Here is a 22,087-nt window from a genome sequence, read left to right on the forward strand (position 1 = left end):
GGGAGGAAGAAGGGAAGGAAGGAGGGAGGAAAGAAGGAAGGAAAGGAGGAAAGAAGGAAAGGAGGGAAGGAGGAAAGAAGGAAGGTAGGAAAGAAGGACGGAGGAAGGAAGGAAAGAGGGAGAAAAGAAGGAAGAAGGAAGGAAAGGAGGGAGGGAGGAAGGTAGGAAGGAAGGAAAGAAGGAGGGAGGGAGGGAGAGAGGGAGGAAAGAAGGAACAGTCAAAACAGACGGGATCAATTTGACCCGGCACAAAGGTTAATTATACTTGCATTGGGAGCTACAGTGTGAAGACTTGTTTTTGCCTCCACATTTAAAATGTTACACCTTCAAATGTTTTTTGAAGCACAAAGATAATCAGTTCATTATTATGTATTGAAAAGAAAAGTATTAAATCTTAAAATAATTGCGGATTAATTTCAATCAACTAGTAAATGAATCAACTAACTGTTACAGCTCTACATGGCAATAACAAAGCAGGATGAAAGAACAGCATAAGCCCATAATAATGCTGTGTGACATGAGTGATAAGGCTCCTAATAACACACAAAAAAATCCCATCATTTACAAACTTAGGCGCTCGTCAACAGCACAACAACAATACACGTCACTGTTTTTATAAAAGCAGAATATTTTACTTACAGCAGAACAATGAGCCGCTTTGTGTGCAACTCTCTGAACACTGAGGAACAGAGGTTGGCTTTCAACCGGCTGCTTTTACTTACTTATTTATTTATTTCTGCACAAGAGAACGAACAAAGATATAAAAAGACATTCACGCATAGAAGATTCAGAGATTGTTGAGTGTGATAATAATAATAAAAAAATGAAATAAAACAAAGCCCAGAGGCTGCAGGAAAGATCTCAGAGGATAAAGAGATTTAAGAGCAGAAGGATTTATAAATGTGGCAAATAAAACGGTGCAGACTGAAACAGCGACTGACAGTAAAGCCATAAATATGAGCAGAGTTACATCAGTAAATCAGTCATTGTTCCTGTGAAGAACGACAATGATACTGAGTGCATGAAGAGATTTATGGATGCGTGTACGGGACATTGAGTTTATTAGTCAACAGCAACTCTTCACTGTCGGATGTAGTTAATATTATCAGGTCTGTACTGCTGTTGCACATTAAAGAATATCGACAAAACATTGCAAGACGATGGACAAATAATCCATTTAATGAATGAAGTCGTGTCTCAAGTAGGGCCGACTGATACTGGATATAAGGGGCCAATGCTGATACCGATATTAAAGAGCAAAATAAATAAAGATATTGATATATTGGCAAATTATATACAGAATATAAACACATTTCTTTGTTGTGGTCCTTCAAATGTGCTTATCAAACACAAAGATATGTAATGTAGGGTGTTATATTTTTACAGTTTACAATAAACTACATAAAATGCCTATATAACTTTTAAAATATTTTTTAAAGAATATTGGCATACGGGTCAATGAGGTGTGTTTGTGTCCATGTGGTTTAGTTTAAATTTAAAGGGTTAAAATGTGAAAATAAACGTATGAATAACTTGCACACATTCTTTTTTTGTGGACCCAGCATCAAATTTCTGCTTTTAATCCATTTTGAGAGAATATATTAGAGGATTATGGCAAAAATGTCTAAGTGGTGTAACCATAAAAACTTTGTACCAAATAATTCAACTTGCTTAAAAACAATTGTCAATAAAACACCATATCAACTAGTTTGGCCTGATCTTACATTATAACTTTTATATTAAATAAAGCTAATGGAATACAATTGTTCTAAATATTACATTATTTAACAAAGAATCGCCCAACTAAACCCTCCAAGACACAAACAAAAGCTTTAACTTCTCATGTAACATCTGATGAAATGTTATTTACTCTGCTGAGTTGATGTTGGAGTGAAAGTTGTTGATCAGTGGAGTCTGATAGAAGCAGAAGGTTCTCCATCGTTTTCATACACCACCGTAGCTTCATCTCCATCATCATGCACCTGTGAGGAACAACACAACACACCTGAGCTTCTGAGATATAATGGAACAAATAAATGACCTTTGTTTCAGAGTAATACAGTCAGCTCTGTTTATTAGGGCCCGAGCACTGACCAGTGCGAGGCCCTATTGTATCTGTCCTGATTCTTATTATTGTTCTGTCAAAACAAACGCCTTTTTGACAACCTAAACGTGCCCCAAAGAAGTTGTACTTATTTGATTCTAAGTCCTCTCTTTCCTTAAAGTTACAGACTGCAGCTTTAAGTACATCTTACTAGTCAGTATCAGGTGTAATGTACTTCATTCTCAACTTAACTTACCTGAAAATATTAAGTCAATGTTAATTATATTTAAGCAAAAATAATATTTATTTAAACGAATTAAAGTCTGTGTAAAGTAAGAATAAATATGTGTTCTGAGTTTGACATACCGCAGAAAAGTGTGTTGTTAACCACCCTGCCAAATGTGAATGAATAAAAAAATGGCTAAATATGTGAAATTAGGCTTCAAAGTTGTGTAAAAATCAGCCTCCGTCTCTGCTCCCAAACGCTGTTAGCTGAAGCCCCACCCCCTACCGAGTGTCACCTGTCAATCAAAGTCACCACCTCTGTGGGCGTTCCCGCCGAGTTCGCTGAAGCCCCGCCCCCTACCGAGAGTCACCTGTCAATCAAAGTCACCACCTCTACCCTAAACATGGATGCTATTGCTGAGAGCTAGCTCGGTTAACTGGCAAAAAAGACAGACAGGAATTAGCCAATCACAAAAAAGTAGGTCAGTTTCTGCCCAGCAACAGGCTGCCAGGGGCAGCTAACACTCTACGGTTGCTACGGCGATGTGAGAATCTGCTTGGAACAAATTCTCAAAATGCCCCAGAATTTGGCTTCTGACAAGGTCCCGAACAATTGCAAACTGTGAGAAAACCGTAACGCCTGTCCAAAAACCGTAAACACCGTGAGAGACACAGAAGCCAGCAGATTCTGACAGTGTTTATTTTATTCAGATATTCCTTAAAATGAGCGCGTAAGCTCAGTGCGAAGACAGAGTGAGATTATTTTGAAAAAAAAGACAATTACATTAGGGTCAATGAGGAGCAAGACAGGTATTGCCGCCGGTCTCGGCCCCCCCGTTTAAATGTTGTGCAGACCTCGCCTGTCAATGTCACATTTTATGAATCCCAACACCTATGTCTACATTTTGACAAAAAATTATTTGTCTCCTTTTTACGGTTTGGCCGTGAGCTCGAGTTAAAAATAAAAATTAAGTTTATTTTTTTCTGCTTCTCACACTCAAGCTAACTGACGCTTCCACTCTAACTTTGAAGAAAAAGTGATTTCCACTCCTCGTTTGACAGCTCATAGTTTGAAAAGTTTACATGTTATGTAAAAACAGTTTGGTGTTTTGGAGAGAGCACAAGTTTTCCTCCGTTTTAAAGTTTGAATCACATTTTTACGTGCAGGTATAAGAGCTAGGTGACTCTGAAAAAAGGTGAAATAAAAAATAAAAAAAAATTCCCATTCATTTCCAATGGGGAATTATGCCTGGTTTTTTGAGAATAACTTTCCCCAAAGGCACTCCTTCTACAGCTTTACTGCTGTAGAGGGAGTGCCTCGGAGCTTAGCACCCGTGGCACTAATAATAAGTGTTCAGAAGATTCGCCATAAAGAAGGAAGTCCTCATAATTCCTACAGACATTGTCCAATCTACACCAAATTAATCACGCATGTAGAGGGTCCCGACCTGAACACGTCTATGCATCAATACTGTGTCATATACACAACGCCACCTACTGGACACAGGAAGTCAGCCTCATATGACAAACATTATCCGATTTATATGAAATTTACAGGATGTGTTCTCCACATCATACACTACAACATGACATATAATTGGTAGGTGATCTCTAGCGCCACATAGTGGACACAGGCAGTGATATTTCACCACATCATGCGACGTCAAATAAAAGCCTGCGTATGAAGACGTCTACCTGCGCGCCCTCCGCAGCCCGAAGTGAATCGGGGGCGAGGGCCCGTTCATCGCTGCTTGCAGCTTTAATTCTTATTGTCTTTACAGAATCACAGTAAATAGTGAACTACCACAAACATACAGTAAGCATTTGAATATTCAGTTTTAAAACTCACAGCATTGTCACTGATCTGTGTTTTGTTCCCTGAAAACACAAAAAAAAGTCAAGTTTAGTTTCATCAGTAAAAATCCAGATTCATCAAAACTTGATCATAAATGTTGTGTGAATGTTCTCACCTTTAGTTCTCGTCCAGATGTAGACTGACACAACGATGATTATGAGTGCAGTTAAACCCAGAGACACGATGAGGAACCTCAACCAGTCTGGAAAGAGAATTAAAACATTAAAGACTGTGTAAAATGAATTCAGACATTTTCTAGGACACATTAAATAGGTCATAAATGTATTTCTAAAAAAGGTGTAAAAAGCATTTCAACCATTTATATTTTGAATTGTGGAGCTAGGCTTCACAAACTGTGTTTCAACATTTCTGTGTTCAGTATTTAATGGTCGGGTCTTAAAATGATTAGCATAAACCCGCCTCTGCTGCTGTAGAGGTATAAATACATTCAGCGCACACTACTACTACTACAGTCTACAGTTAGCCAGTTAGCTGAGTTAGCCGCCGAGCTAGCTGCTGAGTTAGCAGCAGAAAGCTCTCAGACCTAGCGTCCATGTTTCTGGTAGAGGTGGTGACTTTGATTGACAGGTGACACTCGGTAGGGGGCGGGGCTTCAGCAGACTCGGCGGCCACTCCCACAGCGTTTGGGAGCAGAGAAATAGGCAGACTTTTACACAACTTTGAAGCCTAATTTCATATATTTGGCGATTTTTTTAAATCATTCAAATTTGGCAGGGTGGTTAACAACACACTTTTCTGTGGTATGTCAAACTCAGAACACATATTTATTCTTACTTTACACAGACTTTAAAAACATTTGTGAATAAGAGAATATCTCCAGTCTGACATTCATACTTTATATTTCAAAAGAGGAAAGACAGATACAAGATGTTAACCCTCCTGTTGTCCTCCAGTTAAGGAAGGAAGGAAGGAAGGAAAGGAGGGAGGAAGTAAGGGAGGAAGGAAGGAAGGAGGGAAGGGAGTAAATAAGGTAGGAAGGAAGGAAGGAAGGAAGGAGGGAGGGAGAAAGTAAAAGAGGAAGGGAGGGAGAAGGAAGGAAGGAAAGAAAGGAGGGAGGGAGGAAGAAGGAAGGAAGGAAGGAAAGGAGGGGCGAAGGATGGAGTGAAGGAAGGAAAGAAGGAAGGAAGGGAGGAAAGGAAAGTAGGAAGGGAGGAAGGAAAGGAAGGGAGGAAGGATGGATGGAGGAAATAAGGAAAGTAAGAGGAAGGGAGGAAAAAGGAAGGAAAGGAGGGAGGGAGGAAGGAAGGAATGGAGGAAGAAAGAAGGAAGGAAAGGAGGGAGGACGGAAGGAGGGAAGGAAGGAAGGAAAGGTGGAAGAAAGGAAGGAAGGGAGGAAAGGAAAGAAGGAAGGGAGGAAGGAAGGATGGAGGAAGGAAGGATGGAGAGGGAGAAAGGAAAAGAGGAAGGGAGGAAGGACAGACGGAAGGAAGGAAGGGAGGAAAGAAGGAACAGTCAAAACAGACGGGGTCAATTTGACCCGGGAGGATGACAGGAAGGTTAAATAACTACCGTGTTGTCTTATTGGAGTAGGATTTGTTGTCGGTGCTGTTTGGTTCATCTTTGCCTCGGTGCTTTTTCTCATTGTTGTTGTTGTTGCAGCTCTTTTAATGTCCTCATCTAAAATATTAAAAAAGAACAATTTTTGATATGTTTCTTCACCTGGATGAATAAAATCTAAAAAACCCAACACGATATGATGAGAAAAATACTCCATAATTATTATTCACACACAAAAAAACAAAAATTAAATGAGGGAGTTTACTCACCTGAAGATGGAGGGATGAAGGCAAACATCTTCTCTTCTCCCTTTTTATGTTTCACTCTACACTTGAATAACTCCGAATACTTTGACGTCTCAGTAAGATGAGAAGTTGTAAACTCCACAGTATCAGAACAAGAAGACTGTGACTCCTTCATGTGCTGAGTGATCACATCCTGATCATTACCCTCATACACCCACTGCACTGTGAGTGGACACCGTCCAAGTATAGACACAGAGCAGCTTAACTTCACCTTATCAGAGTCCTTATGTTCAGTCACTGGTGAAGATGGAGACATTGTGAGAGAAAGACAACAAGAGTAAAATTAACTTCATCACTGTGATCATAATTATTGTAATGTTTCAGTATATTGTTCTAACAAGACAGTTTGATCTGGAAACATTAAGATGTAAATACTCACTGCTAACAACAGACAGATAAACCACAGAGTCTTTATATTGTCCTGATCTGTCGTACTGTGTGCAGTAGTAACGACCAGCATCCTCAACTGTGATCTTCTTTATAACCAGAGAACAGTCCGCTGTAACACTCAGTCTGTCTGATTTAGCTTTGGCATTTTCAACAATCTGCCCAAGTTTAACCAGATCTACTGCTGTGTTTGTTGAATCATAGAAGATCCAGTCAGTCCTGTCACATTTATCCTGATCAGTCATCACATTTTCACTGGACAAAGTGGCTTCATCTCCATCTCTGACAGTGATGTAGCAGTAAGTTTGTCCAGTTACTGCTGTTGAGAAATTGAGAGAGAAATAGAGGTGTTGAATGTAAATGATTATACGATGCATCGCGATGCGGACGTGGACGAGTCTGCATCGATTTACAAAAGTCAAGAATCGATTATTTAAACGTTAGTAAATAACTTGATGTTGACGGACGACAAAGGCGGAACCAAACAGTGAGAGCAGCGCAGCAGCCGGACGGTCTCATAGCGCGCACACGCAAGAGTTCATCTGTAGTTCATGTTAAAAAAAGAAGCGACTGCAGCATTTTGTGATTGAATAACTAAATAATTACCTTTGTGAGACGATCGTGAAGTTTACTGTGAACTGTTAACGCCGTCACTCAGCTAACAGAGCAGCTGAACAACACACTGCTGGTCTCAGTCTGTGGAGCTAACAGTCAGAGCCGTTGAAACACTTCTTTACCTCAAAGGGATTCAAAAGCGATGAACGTGATTTTATCACGCGACAAAACGAGAATATGTTGCGCTATCGGTCGAGTTTCGACGCGTGACCATAATGAAAAATTTGCGTCATCGCGCGTGTAATGAGCCCGCCCATTTTCACTAGATAACAACAACATCGCTTCTTCAATCATCAACCATGGCTGAGATCACTTACTCTTCTCTCTCATATGTGTCCCTGAGGCTTTACTGTGAGATGCGCTCAGGATCTTATTGACTCTTCCAGTAACGGTGGCATCGGGCGAACGAAGCTTTTCAAAGTTGAAACTAATAAAAAACTATTCGCGCACCTCCATGTCACAGGACAGACTGTGCAGGCTTGCCCTGCTCTCAATTGAAAAGGACATTGCATCCAAACTGGATCATAAAGATCTTATTGCTGAGTTTGTGGCCAAGAAGGCAAGGAAAGTGACTCTGACATGATCAGTTTCTGCACAATTTACGCATCTCATTGGTTAAAGTTACAGTGCAGTAAATAATGAGTTGTGTATAGTTGTAATGAAAAAACGTATATTATGAATGAAAAGTGGCCTAACCTGTTTAAAATGTCAAGATGCCAAAAATAAAGTGACTGAGCTGACTTGATGTAAAGCCACTCGCTGCACAGTAGATTTTTTCCCCCTTTGAAATAAATAGCAAAAAGTCATAGCTGAGACTATGTGTATGATTATGCTGTATTATTCTACTTGATAAAAACGTATTGCAGAGGGATTATGTGTGCAGCAGAACTAGAATAGCTGTGTCCGTGTGACTGTTATTCATGTCAAAGAGCAGGGCCTCGCATTTCAAGTTCACACAGGGCCTCGCCCCCCCCTGCTACGGCCCTGCTAACAGTACAGCAGAGAGGCTGCTCTGCACTACTGGAGACATGATGACACACAGCTGCACTCCACCCTCACTTTGTTCCTCTCATACAGACAGGCCCTACTAGGTCTGTACTACTGTTGACTTATTTTGGTCTACTTGAAGGAAATCTTTAACATGAATCTTGAATGTTGACATTCACATTTTTAAAGTACTTTCAAAACTGTTTATTTGACTGTCTCAGTAAAATAAAAGTTATTAATAAGATTGTTGTATCTTACCTGTAAACTGAAGCCCCAGAATCAGAAATAAAAACATTTTAATCCATCCGAGTTCAACCATCGTGCTTCTTTGTCTTTCTCTCCGTCTTCTTCTGTCACTCTCAACCCTCAAAATGCAGAAATAGACTAAATCTACTTCCTGTGATGAGCAAAGTGTCTCCTCCTCTTTGTGGCTTCAGTCTTTCCTCACTTGTGAGTTTGTGACTTTTTTTGTAGATGGAGCTTATTCACTTTAAATTTGAACATTTTTGTATTTTACGTGACAGCTATCCCTCACATCTACAGTATCTTATATAATCTCCTATATCTATTTAAGATCTTATAATCAGATAGTGTAGAAGTTAAGGGTTAATGTGTCCAGCCAATCACCACCAAGACCACAACACACTTCCTCTCCACTGCTGCATTTCAAAGTACGTCATATAATGCATCAAATATGTGTTCAAACAGAACTAAAATTCTGCTGTGACAGGATTCATGTTGATCCATCCAAGTCAGGGATGTCACATGATCACTTCCCACCTCTGGTCACCTCCGCTCACTCTGCCTTTAGACACTTGTGGTCTGAGACCTGTTAGTTCCTCGTTATACCTTTAAGGTCCGTTATTCTGAGAACTGAGGGGATGTTTTTTGGAGAGGATGTGGGCACAACAGCAGCAGAGCTCTGATATGACGACATGAACACTACAACCACAAGAGGCTCACAGGCACAGACAGGCCAAACTTTATCAAGGCACCAGACAAAGAGAATACTTTCATCTCTGAACATCACCAGTGAGACCCCCAGCGATCTGCTGTTTGTGTGCCCCTTTGTCTTTCTTTTGATTTTGACATGTAAATAGGAGTGTGCCATGAGGCGGCTACGATTGGTGGAAGGGGTTTGTGCCCTGGCCTGTGGTTGGCTGCAGCCGGGAACCACCTGATATAAAAAGAGCCAAGATGGCGGCCGTCTGGTGGCAGCAGGCATTTCCCCGTCCTCCTCCTCTCCCAACCGGCCACACTTCTGTTCTGTCTTGTTTGGATCGTAGATATAGTTTTGATAGTTTATTTTGAGAAGTAAGGGTGGACTGCCAGTTTTGTTAACCCTCCTGTCGTCCTCCCCATCTCTTTTGACTGTTCCTTCTTTCCTTCCTTCTTCCCTCTTTTTTTAATTTTTCCTTCGTTCTTACCTCTTTCTTTGGTCCCTCCTCCTTCCATACTTCTTTCCTCACTTCTTTCCTCACTTCCTTCCTGCTGTGACAGGATTCATGTTGATCCATCCAAGTCAGGGATGTCACATGATCACTTCCCACCTCCGGTCACTCTGCCTTTAGACACTTGTTTACAACAACGGTGGTCTGAGACCTGTTAGTTCCTCGTTATACCTTTAAGGTCCGTTATTCTGAGAACTGAGGGGATGTTTTTTGGTGAGGATGTGGGCACAACAGCAGCAGAGCTCTGATATGACGACATGAACACTACAACCACAAGAGGCTCACAGGCACAGACAGGCCAAACTTTATCAAGGTACCAAACAAAGAGAATACTTTCATCTATGAACATCACCAGTGAGACCCCCAGCGATCTGCTGTTTGTGTGGCCCTTTGTCTTTCTTTTGATTTTGACATGTAAATAGGAGTGTGCCATGAGACGGCTACGATTGGTGGAAGAGGTTTGTGCCCTGGCCTGTGGTTGGCTGCAGCCGGGAACCACCTGATATAAAAAGAGCCAAGATGGCGGCCGTCTGGTGGCAGCAGGCATAGATATATATAGAACACTAGATGTCTCATCCGTGCTGCTGGCTAATGGAGTCGAACGTCCGCACTGGCGGCCATCTTGCTAGGGGCAGCTCTCTCACTTTAACATTGTGTTGGTAGTGATACATGTACTTTTTAAATAACCATAACTTGCTCAATTTTCAACCGATTTTCAAACGGTTTGGTTTGTTATACATTTCAGGGATGTAGTTATGACACTGCATACTTATGAATATGTATGTTATGTTCTAAAATATAGAATAATGTTCTAAAATAGGTACAAGATTTCCCTTTACAAATATACATCAAGAAAGGCTGCATGTTAAAATCCCCACCCTGTACAGAGATGTATTTATGTAATTATAACCATGGGGTTTCATATGAAATTAACATTAAACAGAACAGATAGGTGCAATAAATACACACATGCACAAGGTTTTTATGTTATTTATTTTAAATCAATATATGGGCTACTAAAAGTCAGCATACAGAATGGCAACATGATATATGTATACTTTTATAATAGGAATATGACTAATATAATACAATAATTTAAATTATTACATGTTTAGTTTGAACAAGTAATAATTTAAATTATTGTATTATATTAGTCATACTCCTATTATAAAAGTGACATCTATTTGCAATTTTAAAAATGTGCAAGATTTCCCTTTACAAATATACATCAAGAAATGCTGCATGTTGAAATCCCCACCCTCTAGAGAGAACTAGACTACTGTGGAGGTATACATGGAGGACAGAGATAAAAAATCATCTATGTAAAAAATGACCCAAAAACAAAGTGAAATCAATAAAAATATTTATTAAAAGATAAGGATTAACAATAACAATACATATAAAGTATATATATATATATAAAGAATATAAGAATTATAGTCATAGGGATGGGACTTCAGGTGCGATGAGGGCTAAATACAAGGATGGCTGATGACTGGTAATGGTTTACCTCACAAGTGAGGTAAGGGGGAAGAGAGAGAGAGATATAGAGTGGGTTAGTATTGCTATAAGTTTCATGATGGTTATCCAAGTTATAAAAATGAATGTATTACCAAGATATCTTTATGTTTTCCAATGTTTGCCCATTTTTCTTCCCAAATCATTTTTTACAGTTATAAACGACATTATTTCATCTTTCATCTGGGCTGGCAAACGGCCAAGAGCTAGTCACTCACTTCTCTATAGAGATAGATCAGCTGGGGGACTGGGTCTACCTAATCTAATTGGTTATTACTGGGCATCCAACATGCATAAAATACTATCTTGGTACACGTCCCCCCAAACTAGCTGGTGCCAGAGTGAAGCGGCCTCCTGCTCTTCGTCGCTACGCGCCATAGCATGTAGTACATTGCAGTCCTCCCCGTCTAGTCTTTCTTCTAACCCAGTTGTTATTGGAACATTAAAAATTTGGTCGCAAATAAGACGCCACTTTGGATGGCTCACCCTCCCTTTGGCATCCCCGATTTGCAACAATCATCTGTTTATCCCAGCAAGGACTGATCCAAGATTCTCTGTCTTAGAAAACAAGGGACTTCGTAGTCTGGGCGACTTATACATCAATGGTATTTTTGCAAGTTTTAATCAATTAATTTCTAGCTTTAATCTTAATAAATCAGATTTTTTCCGGTACTTTCAATTGCGTCACTTTGCGAAGACGCACACGACTTCATTTCCACAGATACCGACTCCCAACGGAATGGACTTGGCTCTTAAAGCCAAGGCCCTGCTAAAGGGCCACATCTCCTACTTTTATAACTTACTATCTCCATCCAGCGAATCCCTTATACATAAGACTAAGACGAACTGGGAGTCAGAACTCCAGCTGAGCTTCTCTGAGACTTTCTGGGAGGGAGCTATAGGGGCCGTTAATTCGTCATCCAGCTGTGCCAGACTTTCATTAATACAATTTAAAGTATTTCACAGACTACACTACAGTAAAGAAAAATTGTCAAAACTTTACCCGGACAAATTTGATGATAAATGTAACAGATGCTCTCAGACTCCATGCAACCTTACCCATATGTTCTGGGCATGCCCCAGGTTGTCTGAATTTTGGCTACGATTTTTCAAAACAATTTCAGATATACTAGACATAAATCTAACTCCGACCCCACATATTGCTATATTTGGCAAACCTCCAGACAACCTTCGTACCACAGGTACCCAAAACAACGTTATTGCTTTTGCCTCTCTTATCGCCCGCAAAAGAATTCTGTTGCTATGGAAATCACCTCAGCCACCATCAATCAAAGTCTGGCTACATGACATTTTAGGTCTCCTGAAGTTGGAGAAGATTAAATTCTCCCTCCGAGGCTCTTCCGATAGGTTCTTTACTCATTGGAGACCGTTACTTAAATATTTGGACAAATTACCAGCTCGGGAAGTTTCTTTGTAGAAGCCTATTTGTGACCATTTACAAACTTATCCATTTGCGCCAGCGGCGGCTGCTGCCCTCCCCCTAAAAAAGCTTTTCTCTAAGACGTCCCAGCATGACAAATCTACTTTGAGGTTTAAGGAGCAAGCAACCATTGATACTACCTCATAATGATTAACACTAGCACTTTATTTTTGTACTTTTAATTTAATAATTTAATATTTTCGGGGATTGTTTTAGGGATTGTTTGTTTATGTTCATTTACGAAAAAATAAATAAAAAATAATAATAATTTAAAAAAAATTTAAAAAAATGTTCTATTACTCAGACCCTAGTCATACATACTCGATCTGATTTTTTTCAGGACAAGGGTGCAATGTTTTTTGGAGTGTTTCACAACCTGTTGTTATGATAATTTATTGTCAGGTGACAAAAAGTGCAGTGCCGGTATTACAAAGGGAAACTTTAAAGTTTGTGAATTCATGCACTGTGTAACTATCCAGAATTCTATTTAAATGTAAACTGCAATCCTAAAATGTATCCTTACCAGGGTATTAAATATCTCTTGGCTTTCAAAAAAAAAAAAAAAAAAAAAAGTTTCATGATGGTTAGTATTAATAAGTGTATCAATGGTACAGTTACTGACTCTATTAAAGCTCCCAGCTCAGTTCAGTCTATTCTACACAGCTTAAAACATATTTCACTACCAGCAAACATGTGAAAATTACTTAACAATAATCATAAAAACAAAGACAAAACTATAGTATAAAAAAGTAAAATACAATAATTTGTTTTGAATTCTTAAAATGGGTGAAAAGTTTAACAACACAGTGCAAGACAGTTAACAACGGCTGCATTCACACTGCAAGCCAAAATCCGATTTTAGCCAATCTAGATTGGAACCAGATGGCTCTTATGAAGTCTGAACAGTCATAAATCACATGAAATCCGATTTTTGAAAACCAGATGGAAACCACCTTTGGGAGGTGTCCCTGAATACACAACAATGGAAATAAAAAGCATAATTTGTGTTAATTTCTGTGAAGCTTCTGTCCACATTTGACCCATTTTTACATTTAACATCTGTAAAATCACCATATAAACCTTTCCTCTATGTGTACGTTGACTAATGTGACCCTAAATACACAAAAATGGAAATAAAATGCATAATGTTTGTGAAGCTCCTGTCCAAATTTGACCCATTTTTTACATTTAAGAGCTCTAAAATCACTATATACACACATTTCCTCTCGGTGGATGTTGATTAATGTGACCCTAAATACACAAAAATGGAAATAAAATGCAGATAGAAACAGGCAATGAGAAACAACCGTGAGTGAGTGAATACAGGTGAGTAGTAGATGGTTTGATGACTGATTGACGGCAGGTGTGCAGGTTGCAGTGAGGAGAACTCCAACTCCTCCCACAACTACAAGACAGACAAAGTCATAAATCACATGAAATCCGATTTTTGCAAACCAGATGGAAACCACCTTTGGGAGGTAGTTTCAAATCTCATTTGGACAGATGTGTCTGAGTCTGAACAGCTCCAAACACTCAAATCGGATTTGACTGTCCGTGACGTCTCTCTGCTACGTCACTCTATGCGACACCAGACCTGCGCTTATTCCAGTTGTTGTTGCTAGCTGATATCAATGGAGGCAATGGAGGACGTCGAAAACATCAGTCCTTGGACAGAGGACCAAACCAAATTCTTAATCTTTGGGGAGATGGCTCCGTTCAAGCGAAGCTCGAGGGTTTGTTGTTGCTGTCGCAATTATATGACATCCAGTGTTGGACACGTTACTTTGAAAAAGTAATTAATTATAGTTACTCATTACTTCTCCCAAAAAGTAACGGAGTTAGTAACTGAGTTACATCAATGTCAAAGTAATTAATTACCAGGAAGAGTAACTATTACGTTACTTTTTGTAAAAATTGTTCAAATTTGTCAAATTACTTGGCTGCCCCAATCAACAACAACTGGCCCAAAACACGTTCAAAATTAAATTGTGCTTAAGTACTAAAAAGAAGTAAATAATAAAATTGTACATGTAGCAAATGTGCAGCAATTACATTGTATTCCTCAAAAAGCAATAACAATATAAACTTCTCTTAATATAACTATGAAGAATTGTACTAGAAATGAATTAATAATTAAAAAGCACCATTGGGGGAGGTTGGTCTAATAAGCTGCAACACAGAGCTATAAGGACGCTTTGCTCTCACACGCGCTGCATTGATAGATACACACACACACGCAGTCACTCTCTACAGCGTACTCTTGCTCGCTCGCTCCAGATTCAGGGAGATTGTGTCTCATTTGCGTCCTACTCTATCTTTGGTTTTGCCTCTAAGTGCAGCCAGTCTTTGGCAGAGAGACAGAGAGAGAAAAGCGCCTGTTCGGGTGAAAACCGCTTCAGTGAGGTCTGAAGAAGTAACGCCGCATTTTTTGGCAGTAATGGTAACAGCGTTGTAACCATAGACTGTATATTAGAAATGGACGTCACCCATTGGTTTGTGGACTGCTGCTCGGAGGCCAATAGTATCGGATCTGAGCAGCGCCAATAAAAACAGGGATTCTACTTATATGGGCATCAGGAGGAGCATGAGGCGCCCTCCTGAACCTGTGAACCAATCAACCTGTCAATCACCACGTAGCCACGCCCTAATGCATACCCTGCTTTATCGTCACATATAAAATCAGGGAGGCCAAAATGTCCCAAATGAACATCATACTGCATTGAAGAAGGCTTTAAACTAGCGATTGAGACCATAAACACATTTTGAAAACGTTTACTGAGGTTAGAAATCAAGTGAGAAGTTGGTGAATTCTCCATTGACTTGTATAGAGACGGAAGTCCTTTTGACACCAAAACGGTCGCCCCCTGGTGGCCTTTTGATAGAATGCAGTTTTAAGTTACTTATGTGTTGGCCTCATTTCAGAGGACCGGAACTCCCCGCCTGGTTGTAACGGGGGAAACTGTAATTAATTTGATCATTCGTTACTGAAAAAAGTAACGCTGTTATTCCCATCACTGATGACATCACACAACACACGCTAGATGACGCCTCCGTTCTTACGACGTTGTCACAGCAACCTGTCAGATTGGTCATTAATGTGGCCCAGTCTGAACACAGCCAAATCGGATTTGGACACTTGCTAAAAACAGTGTGGACAGTCAGGCCTAAAAATCAGATTTGAATCAGATTTGCTGCAGTCTGAATGCAGTTAACAAAGAGTCGCCCACCTAAACCCACCAAGACACAAACAAAAGCTTTAACTTCTCATGTAACATCTGATGAAATGTTATTTACTCTGCTGAGTTGAAAGTTGTTGATCAGTGGAGTCTGATAGAAGCAGAAGGTTCTCCAACGTTTTCATACACCACCGTAGCTTCATCTCCATCATCATGCACCTGTGAGGAACAACACAACACACCTGAGCTTCTGAGATATAATGGAACAAATAAATGACCTTTGTTTCAAAGTAATACAGTCAGCTCTGTTTATTCTTATTGTCTTTACAGAATCACAGTAAATAGTGAACTACCACAAACATACAGTAAGCATTTGAATAATCAGTTTTAAAACTCACAGCATTGTCACTGATCTGTGTTTTGTTCCCTGAAAACACAAAAAAAAGAGTCAAGTTTAGTTTCATCAGTAAAAATCCAGATTCATCAAAACTTGATCATAAATGTTGTGTGAATGTTCTCACCTTTAGTTCTCGCCCAGATGTAGACTGACACAACGATGATTATGAGTGCAGTTAAACCCAGAGACACGATGAGGTACCTCAACCAGTCTGGAAAGAGAATTAAAACATTAAAGACTGTGTAAAGTGAATTCAGACATTTTCTTCTAAACACATTAAATAGGTCATAAATGCATTTCTAAAAAAGGTGTAAAAAGCATTTCAACCATTTAGATTTGAATTGTGGAGCTAGGCTTCTCAAACTGTGTTTCAACATTTTTGTGTTCTGGATTTAGTGGGCGGGTCTAAAAATGATTAGCATAAACCCGCCTCTGCTGCTGTAGAGGTATAAATACATTCAGCGCACACTACTACTACAGTCTACAGGTAGCCAGTTAGCCGAGCTAGCAGCTGAGTTAGCAGCAGAAAGCTCTCAGACCTAGCGTCCATGTTTCTGGTAGAGGTGGTGACTTTGATTGACAGGTGACACTTGGTAGGGGGCGGGGCTTCAGCGTTTGGGAGAAAAGAAATAGGCAGAGTTTTACATAACTTTGAGGCCTAATTTCATATATTTGCCGATTTTTTTAATCATTCAAATTTAGCAGGGTGGTTAACAACACACTTTTCTGTGGTATGTCAAACTCAGAACACATATTTATTCTTACTTTACACAGACTTTAAAAACATTTGTCACTGTTCAAACTCCTGTAGTTAAAATGAGAAATACAGTTTATACAGCACGTGTGATTTTTTGAGTTTAATATTTGACTTTGGTTTGAGACTCAGACGTTTGTGAACACACTGACTGAGATGAACTGAATAAGACAATATCTCCAGTCTGACATTCATACTTTATATTTCTAAAGAGGAAAGACAGATACAAGATATTGTTGTCCCTGAGTTACGGAAGGAAGGGAGGAAGGAAGGAAGGAAGGAAGGAAGGAAGGAAAGGAGGGAGGGAGGAAGAAGGAAGGAAAGGAGGGAGGAAGGAAGAAGGAAGGAAAGGAGGGAGGAAGGAAGAAGGAAGGAAAGGAGGGAGGAAGAAGGAAGGAAAGGAGGGAGGAAGTAAGGAAGGAAGGTAGGAGGGAGGGAGAAAGGAAAAGAGGAAGGGAGGAAGAAGGAAGGAAACAAGGAAGGAGGGAGGAAGGAAGGGAGGAAGGAAAGGAGGGAGGAAGGAAGGAAGGAGTGAACCAAGGAAGGGAGGGAGTAAAGGAGGGAGGAAGGAAGGAAAGGAGGGAGGAAGAAATGAAAAGAGCAAGGGAGGAAGGTAGGGGGAGGAAAGACAGAGAGAAGGAGGGAGGGAGGGAGGAAAGAAGGAAGGGAAGAAGGAAAGGAAGGAAGGGAAGAAGGAAATGAAGGAGGGAGGGAGGAAAGAAGGGAGGAAGGAAGAAATGAACGAAGTAAAGGGGATGGACGAAGGAAAGAAGGAAATAGAGAAGGAGTGTGGGAGGGAGGACAGCTGGAAGGAAGAAGGGAGGAAAGAAGGAACAGTCAAAACCAACGGGGTCAATTTGACCCGGGAGGACGACAGGAAGGTTAAATAACTACCGTGTTGTCTTATTGGAGTAGGATTTGTTGTTGGTGCTGTTTGGTTCATCTTTGCCTCGGTGCTTTTTCTCATTGTTGTCGTTAATTTTGTTGTTGGTGGTGTTGTTGGTGCTGTTGTTGTTGTTGTTGTTGTTGGTGTTGTTGGTGTTGTTGTTGGTGTTGTTGTTGTTGCAGCTCTTTTAATGTCCTCATCTAGAAATATTAAAAAAGAACAAGAGACAGACAGACAGTGTGTTGTATTTTCATGCAGATGTTGCTCATTTTCTTTTTTGATATGTTTCCTCACCTGGATGAATAAAATCTAAAAAACCCAACACGATATGATGAGAAAAATACTCCATAATTATTATTCACACACAAAAAAACAAAAATTAAATGAGGGAGTTTACTCACCTGAAGATGGAGGGATGAAGGTAAACAGCTTCACTTCTCCACTGATTTCATCTGTCACTCTACACTTGAATAACTCAGAATACTTTGACGTCTCAGTAAGATGAGAAATTGTAAACTCCACAGTAGCAGAACAAGTAGACTGTGACTCCTTCATGTGCTGAGTGATCACATCCTGATCATTACCCTCATACACCAACTGGACTGTGTGTCTGCACCCTTCATATATCGACACAGAGCAGTTTAACTTCACCTCATCAGAGTCCTTATGTTCAGTCACTGGTGAAGATGGAGATATTGTGAGAGAAAGACAACAAGAGTAAAATTAACTTCATCACTGTGATCATAATAATTGTAATGTTTCAGTATATTGTTCTAACAAGACAGTTTGAGCTGAAAACGTTATGATGTAAATACTCACTGCTAACAACAGACAGATAAACCACAGAGTCTTTATATTGTCCTGATCTGTCGTACTGTCTGCAGCCGTACCAACCAGCATCCTCAACTGTGATCTTCTTTATAACCAGAGAACAGTCCGCTGTAACACTCAGTCTGTCTGATTTAGCTTTGGCACCAATCTTCCCACGTCTAATCAGCTTTACTGATGCTGTGTTTGTTGAACCAGTGAAGATCCAGTCAGTTCTGTCACATTTATCCTGACCAGTCATCACACTTTCACAGGACAAAGTGGCTTCATCTCCATCTCTGACAGTGATGTAGAGGAAAGTTAGTCCAGTTACTTCTGTTGAGAAATTGAGAGAGAAATAGAGGTGTTGAATGTAAATGATTATACGATGCATCGCGATGCAGACGTGGACGAGTCTGCATCGATTAACAAAAGTCAAGAATCGATTATTTAAACGTTAGTAAATAACTTGATGTTGACGGACGACAAAGGCGGAACCAAACAGTGAGAGCAGCGCAGCAGCCGGACGGTCTTACAGCGCGCACACGCAAGAGATCATCTGTAGTTCATGTTAAAAAAAGAAGCGACTGCAGCATTTTGTGATTGAATAACTAAATAATTACCTTTGTTAGACGATCGTGTAGTTTACTGTGAACTGTTAACGCCGTCACTCAGCTAACAGAGCAGCTGAACAACACACTGCTGGTCTCAGTCTGTGGAGCTAACAGTCAGAGCCGTCGCATGGACTGTGCCAACTGTGCACAGGGCCTCGCGCCACTAGGGGGCCTCGCGCCTGCAATCCTGCTGTTCTTTTTGTTTGTTTGTTTGTTTTATTTTTTATTTTTTTAATGAATACATTAGTTATATATGATTTTTTTGATTGACACATAAAATATTTAGTTTGCCGTGAACACCGTCAGTAAGACACTCCAGTCAAAGGACATGCAGCTTGACGTAGCCTTATCGCAGCTACGTGGATTAATTGACTTCATGCTAAAATACAGACACACTGGATTTGTGTCTTCAAAAGCTACTGCAACAGAGATTGCTTCTGATATGGACACGGAACCTGTAATAAAAGCAACACGGAGAGTTTAACGCAAACGTGATGAACATGAGAATGAATATACTCCAGACCCAGAGCAGGTGTATATAACGGACTATTTTAATGTGATAGTGGACCAGGCCCTCACTACTCTCCATCCCCGCTTTAAACAAATGCAGGAGTTTGGCAACATGTTTGGGTTTCTTTTTGATCTGACCAAACTGTGTGAAATGGAGGAGACTGACCTGCAAAGACAGTGCACAAGACTGAGTGATGCTCTGAGCACGTCCGAATCTCAGGAGGAGTCGAAGATACTTCTAGAGATAATCCCAAAGGGAAAAACCACAGCACTTAAAACACTTCCTTACCTCAAAGGGATTGAAGGAAGTTTCTCTCACTGTGAGATGCGCTCAGGATCTTATTGACTTTTCCAGTAACGGTGGCATCGGGCGAGCGAAGCTTTTCAAAGTTCAAACTAATAAAAAACTATTTGCGCACCTCCATGTCACAGGACAGACTGTGCAGGCTTGCCCTGCTCTCAATTGAAAAGGACATTGCATCCAAACTGGATCATAAAGATCTTATTGCTGAGTTTGTGGCCAAGAAGGCAAGGAAAGTGACTCTGACATGATCAGTTTCTGCACAATTTCATCTCATTTGTTAGAGTTACAGTGCAGTAAATAATGAGTTGTGTATAGTTGTAATGAAAAACGTATATTATGAATGAAAAGTGGCCTAACCTGTTTAAAATGTCAAGATGCCAAAAATAAAGTGACTGAGCTGACTTGATGTAAAGCCACTCGTTGCACAGTTGATTTTTCCCCCTTTGAAATAAATAGCAAAAAGTCGTAGCTGAGACTATGTGTATGATTATGCTGTATTATTCTACTTGATAAAAACGTATTGCAGAGGGATTATGTGTGCAGCAGAACTAGAATAGCTGTGTCCGTGTGACTGTGATTCATGTCAAAGAGCAGGGCCTCGCATTTCAGGTTCACACAGGGCCTCGCCCCCCCCTGCTACGGCCCTGCTAACAGTACAGCAGAGAGGCTGCTCTGCACTACTGGAGACATGATGACACACAGCTGCACTCCACCCTCACTTTGTTCCTCTCATACAGACAGGCCCTACTAGGTCTGTACTACTGTTGACTTATTTTGGTCTACTTGAAGACATTTAAATCTTTAACATGAATCTTGAATGTTGACATTCACATTTTTAAAGTACTTTCAAAACTGTTTATTTGACTGTCTCAGTAAAATAAAAGTTATTAAATAAGATTTTTGTATCTTACCTGTAAACTGAAGCCCCAGAATCAGAAATAAAAACATTTTAATCCATCCGAGTTCAACCATCGTGCTTCTTTGTCTTTCTCTCCGTCTTCTTCTGTCACTCTCAACCCTCAAAATGCAGAAATAGACTAAATCTACTTCCTGTGATGAGCAAAGTGTCTCCTCCTCTTTGTGGCTTCAGTCTTTCCTCACTTGTGAGTTTGTGACTTTTTTTGTAGATGGAGCTTATTCACTTTAAATTTGAACATTTCTGTATTTTACGTGACAGCTATCCCTCACATCTACAGTATCTTATATAATCTCCTATATCTATTTAAGATCTTATAATCAGATAGTGTAGAAGTTAAGGGTTAATGTGTCCAGCCAATCACCACCAAGACCACAACACACTTCCTCTCCACTGCTGCATTTCAAAGTACGTCATATAATGCATCAAATATGTGTTCAAACAGAACTAAAATTCTGCTGTGACAGGATTCATGTTGATCCATCCAAGTCAGGGATGTCACATGATCACTTCCCACCTCCGCTCACTCTGCCTTTAGACACTTGTTTATAACAACGGTGGTCTGAGACCTGTTAGTTCCTCGTTATACCTTTAAGGTCCGTTATTCTGAGAACTGAGGGGATGTTTTTTGGAGAGGATGTGGGCACAACAGCAGCAGAGCTCTGATATGACGACATGAACACTACAACCACAAGAGGCTCACAGGCACAGACAGGCCAAACTTTATCAAGGCACCAGACAAAGAGAATACTTTCATCTCTGAACATCACCAGTGAGACCCCCAGCAATCTGTTGTTTGTGTGGCCCTTTGTCTTTCTTTTGATTTTGACATGTAAATAGGAGTGTGCCATGAGGCGGCTACGATTGGTGGAAGGGGTTTGTGCCCTGGCCTGTGGTTGGCTGCAGCCGGGAACCACCTGATATAAAAAGAGCCAAGATGGCGGCCGTCTGGTGGCAGCAGGCATTTCCCCGTCCTCCTCCTCTCCCAACCGGCCACACTTCTGTTCTGTCTTGTTTGGATCGTAGATATAGTTTTGATAGTTTATTTTGAGAAGTAAGGGTGGACTGCCAGTTTTGTTAACCCTCCTGTCGTCCTCCCCCTCTCTTTTGACTGTTCCTTCTTTCCTTCCTTCTTCCCTCTTTTTTTAATTTTTCCTTCGTTCTTACCTCTTTCTTTGGTCCCTCCTTCTTCCATACTTCTTTCCTCACTTCTTTCCTCACTTCCTTCCTGCTGTGACAGGATTCATGTTGATCCATCCAAGTCAGGGATGTCACATGATCACTTCACACCTCTGGTCACCTCTGGTCACTTTGCCTTTAGACACTTGTGGTCTGAGACCTGTTAGTTCCTCGTTATACCTTTAAGGTCAGTTATTC

The 22,087-nt window shown here is 40.3% G+C and overlaps 1 long non-coding RNA gene across 2 annotated transcripts; it reads right to left on the reverse strand.

Annotated features, from left to right (window-relative positions):
* Nucleotides 1-4,115: 4,115 nt before the first annotated feature.
* On the reverse strand, nucleotides 4,116-17,628 carry LOC133997283 (uncharacterized). 2 transcript variants are annotated; one of them, XR_009927287.1, is made up of 3 exons: nucleotides 17,568-17,628; nucleotides 4,240-4,326; nucleotides 4,116-4,147 (listed from the first exon to the last, which is right to left on the reverse strand). It is a non-coding gene; the product is annotated as an uncharacterized LOC133997283 (long non-coding RNA). The 2 variants fall into 2 exon arrangements; XR_009927286.1 differs by lacking the exon at nucleotides 17,568-17,628 and adding an exon at nucleotides 5,655-5,739.
* Between the last annotated feature and the right edge of the window lie 4,459 nt (nucleotides 17,629-22,087).

This window comes from Scomber scombrus, chromosome 17 (genome assembly GCF_963691925.1).
Source record: "Scomber scombrus chromosome 17, fScoSco1.1, whole genome shotgun sequence".
Lineage (NCBI taxonomy): Eukaryota > Metazoa > Chordata > Actinopteri > Scombriformes > Scombridae > Scomber > Scomber scombrus.